Source organism: Vicia villosa, linkage group LG4 (genome assembly GCF_029867415.1).
Source record: "Vicia villosa cultivar HV-30 ecotype Madison, WI linkage group LG4, Vvil1.0, whole genome shotgun sequence".
In the NCBI taxonomy this organism is placed as follows: Eukaryota; Viridiplantae; Streptophyta; class Magnoliopsida; order Fabales; family Fabaceae; genus Vicia; species Vicia villosa.
Genome location: NC_081183.1, coordinates 150,879,272 through 150,886,498, shown reverse-complemented (window position 1 = coordinate 150,886,498; position 7,227 = coordinate 150,879,272).

Here is a 7,227-nt window from a genome sequence, read left to right as displayed (position 1 = left end):
ATTAAAACCCTAAATAACATGCATTTGAATAATGAATCTAAAAATTTCAAAACTTACAAAGTGTTAGGATTGAGGGCTTTTGAATGTTGTTTAGCAGTGTGATTGGAGCCTTGATGCAGCCTTGGAATTCTGTTTGCACATATTTTCGCCTTTGCTTGTTTTTGATTTGAGTTAGGGTAAATGAATGGAGGAGGGAGAGTGTTTTAATAAATCTGCAGAACGCGCAGTATTTCGGAAGTGAACTTCCGAAATGCTGTTTTCGGAAATGAACTTCCGAAATAAGACAATTTTCAAAAAAAAAGACGCTTTCGGAGATGCATCTCCGAAAATGCCTTTTTCTTGCATTTCGGAAATGAACTTCCGAAGTCAGAGATAGTTTGAGTTTTTCACCAGAGGTGGACTAGAAGGTTGGGAGGTCTATAGAGAAATTTCCTCATTTAATTAGAATCTTTCATTTTAATGTTTGTTATATGATGATTTTAGTTGGTGGGATAGTTTACCAAAATATATTGGGTAAGAATGTTTTAGAACAAATATGAGTTACCTTCTTTTATATTCCATTAAGTTTTTTACTTTGGATGCACTACACTTTTTCCTTGATAAGATTTAACCTACATGATTTTTCTGATAAGGTTTATAACGAGACATATTTTTGTATTTATCTCTTCTTTGGGTTTAGACCTAGTCCCCCAATTTTTTTGGTTTTCTTTTCAATTTTTAAAAATAATAACTATTTTTACTTTTAAAAAAGTTAGAGCTAAAAACACATTAATAGTCTTATAATCAATAAAAGTAATCGGTGAATTTACTATTATCTTCTTTTCATATATTTTGTTTTCTAAAATAAAAATATTAAACGACATTCATTTTAAAATTGAGATAGTAGTTAGTACTTTTAGCTCCCCTAATATTTTAGATAAGATCCAATGTTGTGTTCACCGTTTAATATAAAGTTGTTGATGCTATATGTGACTATGTTATATTTATGATTTAATATTTGAGTTAAATATGTTTTGCGTCCTCCTAAATATCTAAAATTTCGCTTTTAGTCCCTCAAAATATTTTCTTGAAAGAATACTTCTCTTAAAAAATTTCATCCACATTTTTTATCTCTCCTTCAACTTAGAGACGATTTTTACAACTTAGAGAAATAATTAGCGACAGTTTATTACTTAACGACTGGATTACCGACAATTTTAGTGACAGTTTTAGTATTAAGGATCAATAGTATGGATGACATTTTTTTAGGAGGACCATTATTTGAAAGAAATATTTTGAGAGACTAAAAATGAAACTTGAGATACTTAAAGAACCACAAACATCTTTAGCCCGTAATATTTTGCATCTTAATGCATCTTAATGTGACATGTATATCATAATATTATATTAGCTTAAATCCTTCATATTATGAACGTGCATATGATTAAGAAATGTTGAGTATACATATGTATGTTAAATTTATATATATATATATATATATATATATATATATATATATATATATATATATATATATATATATATAGATGACATATCAAATAAAATCGATAACATGATGTTCTAAATACATTTAAATATTTAATGTGACTAATGGATGAAATTTTCTACAAGATTTTTTTTCTTTTGAAAATTTGTTGATTTATAGATATCAACAATTTATTTACAATAATAGAAAATACAAAAAAAATTGTTGTTATTAATACTTACGTCAACAACATACAGTACTCATCTAGTTAAATTTTCTACAGATTGATTCATGGTTTATAGTAAATATACTATAAAATACCATGTATATCAAGTATAGATGCATGTTAAAATGATAATAATATTGTTCTTCATACCTTGTCAAACTCTTCGTCAATATACGACAAAACGACTAAGCGAGGGCAAACAAAATACCATTTACACGAGTTAATCAATCTTTAATATTATCAGAGTTTAACATTCATTAATGGTGGAGGCCAAATAGTTTAGATACTTATATTTATGACATTTAAGAGTCTAGATAAACATGATAAAATATCAAAGAAAATGATTCGTTTATTTTGAGGCAAAGTGTTATTCTTGCCCAACAACGAGAGCTGATGTAATTATCCTTTTGTTAGGAACTATTAGAGAATAAGAATCCATGAATGTTTCACTATATATACCAAGTATTCATTCATGTAAAGTTCAATCAATGAAATGTAATTCATGAAGATCATGATTTCTCTCTATGAATCTTATCATTTTCATGCATGAATTCTCGTTCAATATGGTATCGCCTAAGGGACCTAATTCCACCGCATCATCATCACCATCATCATCATCATCATCATTTTCACCATAGACAAAGATTCAAAGCTTCAAGGAAGCTTTAATACTAGTGGATCACATAGAGTTTTGAGAATCAACTGCAAAAAACTTCAAAGAAACAACAATGGTATATCTTGATTCATCTCCTTTTTCCATACAGCCTATTGCAAATTCATCTCAAGCTACTACATCAATAATGGCATTTCTAGGATCCACGATGTCTTTTGCACCGAAACTCTCCATCAAGTTGCAAGAAACTAACTTTCTATAGTTGAATCAATAAGTTGAGGGAGTAATTTTCTCACATAAACTCCACAAGGTGGTAGTTGATCTACAAATTCCACCAATGTTCTAAACAGAAAATGATCGGTTGGCGAATATCGTCTCTGGAAATTATGAAGCTCGAATCATAAAAAATCAATTATTATTCACATGGTTTCTCTCCATGATCTCAAAAATTATGCTACCACATGTTCTTTCATGCAAGCATGCGTATGAAGTGGGAGATAAAATGCACAAGCTCTTTAATTCGCATATGAAAGATCATATGCATCAACTCGGGTCCGAACTCAAGACAAGCAATGCAAGAAAGGTAGCAAGTCGATCTCTAAGTATGTCCTAAGGATTTGAGCTATTACTGATTCTATTATAGATATAGGTGATCCTATTTTATAGAGAGATAAAATTGATGCAATCTTGCAAGGTTTTCTTGAAAAAATACAATTTGTTTATCATTATGTTATGTAGAAAAGGCGAGCCAACTGACATCTATGATATAGGAGCTTTACTATATGTGCAAGAGACTCAACTTATCGATAAGAACTTGCTACACTAAGTGTAATGAACAATTTATCACAGGCTTTCGGTAACCCAGGAGCAGGTAAAAATGGCTATAACTTTAGCACAAACCATGCATTTCGAGTTATACGTAGAATAAATCATGGAAGAGGTCGTGGGAGAAAAAACTATATTCCAGGTATCAAACCTACTTGTCACCTCTGAAACAAATATAACCATTCAGTGATAGAATGTCGATATCAATTTGAGGAGTCTTTTGATGCTACCTAAACCAAAGCTCAAGCTCAAGGCTCAACAACAAATGATCCAGTCAATGCATTTGATACTAAGAAATATCAGGCATCAAACTCTACTCTATAAAATACCTATTTGGTGCATCAAGAGCAATTCCAAATTCCTTAGGATGTTGAAGTTCAAGTTTAGTCCGCAGGCTTAGGCATCACATCACATAACCTCAACTGTATTTAACTTGCAAATCAAATTGTCATGTATTTTACCTAAGCATGTAGTAGTTGGTAATTGACATAACATGTTCATTAGTTCAATCTATTGGGCATACCAATGTCAGGTCAAAATGCATATCAAATTAAATGCTACACTTAAACCACTTATGCATAGTTTGATTTCCATGCTGACAAGTGCTATCTGAAATCATAGGCATCTAAGTTTTTTCTCCTTGAAGAATTTCTTGATGGGAGTGGATTGTACTGCTTCAAAAATCTTGATGTTGAAACTTTAAGAAATAACTTCAAACAAAAGTTACATCAAAAGTCACCTTTAGTTCATAATACTACTGCATTAGACCTTATTTCAAATAAATCCTCTTTATGGAGTGTTAGACTAGGACATGCCAATTCTATGGCTATCCTTAATGTTTTTTAACTTTGTAAAATTTAGTGCAAGAATGAAGAGTAAGTAGAATTTTGCAATTTTTGTTGTCTTGGTAAATCACATAGAATAAAAGATCCTTTGACCAATAACAATTATACTAATGCTTTTTATGTTGTTCATACTGACTTATGAGGTCCTTCTCCTAACCCTTCATGCAATGGATATTCACATTATATAGCTTTTGTTGATGCATTTTCCAAGTACACTTGGTTGTATCATCTCAAGAATAAAAGTGATGCTCTAAATGGCTTCAAATTATTTTATAAGTATGTTGTTACACAGTTTAACATAACAATAAAAGTTATTCAATATGATTTTGGGGGAGAATTCACGCCATTCACTAAACATCTCAAGGAACTAGGAATTGTTCATAGACTCACATTTCCACATACTTCCACTACTACAAATAATATATTTCATGACGAAGCTTTCACATCATCCAGAAAAAAGGAGGTACTATGTCTACTCGCGCCATGTTTTATTTTTTTATAATAATAAAAACAATATATTCCCTCAGTTTTTTCAGAAAATCGAGGGTACAAATAAATCACTACACACTTTGAATCCATACTATTGTAGTTTATGTTTTAATTTGTTTATAAGACACTTTGAATCCATACTATTGTAGTTTATGTTTTAATTTGTTTATAAGTGTAAACTAAAGGAACTAACCCTTTGGTGTTTCTTTATACCCGGGGGATCAAATAATCAAATTTCACTATATGAAGTCACCCTAAACTCGCATGCATAATTCTTTAGGATGAATTGCAAGATAGAAAAAATCTTCAATGTTTTTCTATCTAGAACAAAACATTTTTCTGCCCTTGCAATTTATCTCACATGATGTTGTTGTATTTTTGCTCATTTGATAGATTGCAAGTGCAGAAAATTATTCTTGCTTCAAGTTACACCAATAAGGGTTCTCAACCTTTGAAATGCTAAACAGGGAGAGGGTCTTAAATTATCAATAATAACTGCAAATATTTGTTGAAAAGATTTGTTGTAAACAATTTACCTTAAAATTCTGTGTAAACAATATAATATTTAAAATAAAAAAGTAGAATTATACACCTCAGTTTTTATCCAAAACCGAGGTGATAACTTAAATGAGATGATTATTTACCTCAGTTTACAGTTAACCGAGGGGTATATTAATCATACTTTCTTGTATAAACACTCGTTAAACAAATTTTACCCTAATTCTTAATTATATGAAGCATCCCCAAAGAGAGGAAATATTTACCACCACTACAACATATCTTTGGGATGAATTGCAAGTACACAAAATAAATATTCTCATGATGGGAACATATAACTTATCAGAAGTTGGATAAGTCATGGAGTGTTTTTTGCATATGCAATATAAAGGTATGCAACAAAACTTGGATTCCACCAAAGATCTCTATCATCTTGCATGGGATATCTAGCATCTAAATATTAATATCATCGAAGATTTGTTGTATACAATGTATTTTTAAAATTATGTCAAGACAATGTTAAGAAAAATGCATTCACCTTAGTATTTTACATGTCTGAGGTGATGTTTAAGCATTTTTTTTTCTATATTTTTTCACCGGCCATAACAAATCTTTGTCGTCCATTTAATGTTTATAAATGCTCAAGACGCTTTAGTGATCCGCGTGAAACCTAAGGGATATTCATTATAAAATCATGCTGAATATTGAAAATCTAACTTAAACGAAAGATATGAAGCGCTTGAAACCTAAGGACGCATGGAAAAGTTCTCATTGATGGATTGAAAGAGCATAAACTTTTCTGGGTTCAAGGTTTGTCTTCTTAAATATTTATTCCAACCGAAAATGATTTGATATTTTATATTAATTATCTTACCCTTTTTTCCATCAGGAACATAAGATCTTACCCTTTTATTTGATATTTGATATGAATTTTACTTTTATTTTAATTTTTATATTCTAGGTAAACAGTGTAATATTCTGGGTAAACAATGTAACAAATTTTTAAAAACTAAAAATAGAATAATAACCATACCCCTTGGTTTTTTATTAAACCGATATAAAAGATAGGCTAGTTTTGCAAATATTAAAAGTGCAACCGTTGGGGTTCGAACCCATGTGAATATAACTATGCTCCTCGGTTTTCAAATCACCGAGGTGTTAAGTGGAAACTTTTCATGACGCCTTTTGTTGCCTTAATGCCTTAGCCGAGGTAAAATGCATTTCGCGTCTGAGGTTAAAAAGCGTTATTTGTTTTAGTATTCACATCAAAATGGAACTGTAGAGAGAAAGCATAGGCAGATAGTGGAAATAGGGGGTCACTCTCCTTGCTCATGCTTAAATTCCAATCACATACTAGGACCATAACTTTACCATGATTATTTTTCTAATCTACAAACAACCAATAACTAATCTCTCCAAACTCATCTATCTTTATATTGCCTTGTACTACAAGCAACCAGAGTATATATCATTGAAGGTGTTTGGTTGCTCATGTTTTTCTTTACTCAAGTCATACAACCAACACAAACTTAAATTTAGAAGCAATCAAGGTGTGTATCTATGTGTATCTCCAATCCACAAAGGTCACAAATGTCTCAATGCTGAATGAAGAATTTTTCATATCCAAGGATGTCAAATTAAATGAAACTCTGAGTTTCCCTTTAACAAGATTTTTCCAGCCAAACCTGATACAAATCTCAAAGGTATTCATTCCAATCACAATAATGTTACTATTATTTTGCATGGCTCATTTCCACTATAGAAACCAAAACACTTATTGAACAAACACATAATTTAACCACTCTCTCAATTACTCCGTAAGATAATGATAACCATGTACCTCATACTTAAAGTCAACCAACTCAACTAGCACATACTCGAAATTCATCTAAAGAACATTTTATTGACTTATCCCATTTTTCCAATACCATTTAGTCACCTCAATTAGGGTTTCACTCAGTTCCAAGTCCCAATCATGTCCCATCGGAACATGTGTCATCTCAGCCAATCAATAACTTTCAATCCAAGCAACTCCAAACAGATGACACTAATGTATCTTGGTCACAAAACCTAGTCAGTCAGTCCAAAAACTCTTGATCCCCATCTTAATACACACAACATCAGGTTCCAAATGTCTGGATGAATAATCATTCCATGCTGACTAAAGCTAAAACTGGAAAATCCAAACCTAAAATCTTTCTAGTGCATACTAAACCACATACAACTAAACAAGCTCTTGCCAATCCAGATTGGTATGAGGCCACGA